This window comes from Priapulus caudatus, unplaced genomic scaffold (genome assembly GCF_000485595.1).
Source record: "Priapulus caudatus unplaced genomic scaffold, Priapulus_caudatus-5.0.1 Scaffold2026, whole genome shotgun sequence".
NCBI lineage: Eukaryota > Metazoa > Priapulida > Priapulimorpha > Priapulimorphida > Priapulidae > Priapulus > Priapulus caudatus.
Genome location: NW_014579087.1, coordinates 1 through 815, shown reverse-complemented (window position 1 = coordinate 815; position 815 = coordinate 1).

Genomic DNA, 815 nt, shown 5'->3' with positions numbered 1-815 from the left:
CACACACACACACACACACACACACACACACACACACACACACACACACACACACACACAGGTCGCTGTAGCACATTTCTCGCGCTTGTCCCGCTAGAATTCAGACCATCTATACCTATCTATTACATACAGACACACACACGCATGCTCGCACGCACGCACGCACGCACGCACATACTTGTCATTGTATCGTCACTACACTAGCGGCAGTTAACAGCTATTTCTAAATGCCCATTGTGCCCCCCCCCCCACCCCACCCCACCCACACACACAAACACACATATAACGCTAGGCAGCCGCATACTTGATACTATCGTCTAGGCGGCGGCCCATAGTTGCCCTACATACACACACTTATTTCATTCCAGCACACTCACTTTAGTCCTTATATGGTATAGCCGTACCGAGAGGGGTGAATCCACAATGAATTCCTAACGTGGTTCGGTAATAGACCCGCACGGCCACAGCTCTTATAGTAGAAAGAACTGTGTCACATGTAAACTAGGTCAGTATTTCTCTCTCGCGCGCGCGCGCCCTCTCTTTCTCTCTCTCACTTTCGTTCTTTCTTTCTCGCTCTCCCTCGCTCTCCCCTCTCTTTCTATCGATCTCCTCTCTTTTTATTGTGTTTCTCTTACTAGTCCTCTCTCTGCCTCCCCTCCCTTCGCCGTCTCTTTGCCCCGCTAGCTCGCTCTTTTTCCTCTTCCTCTCTCACCTCACTCTTCCTCTCTCTCTCTCTCCATCTCTGTCTCTCTCCCTCTCTCTCTCTCTCTGTCTCTCTCTCTCTCTCTCTCTCTCTCTCTCTCTCTCTCTCTCTC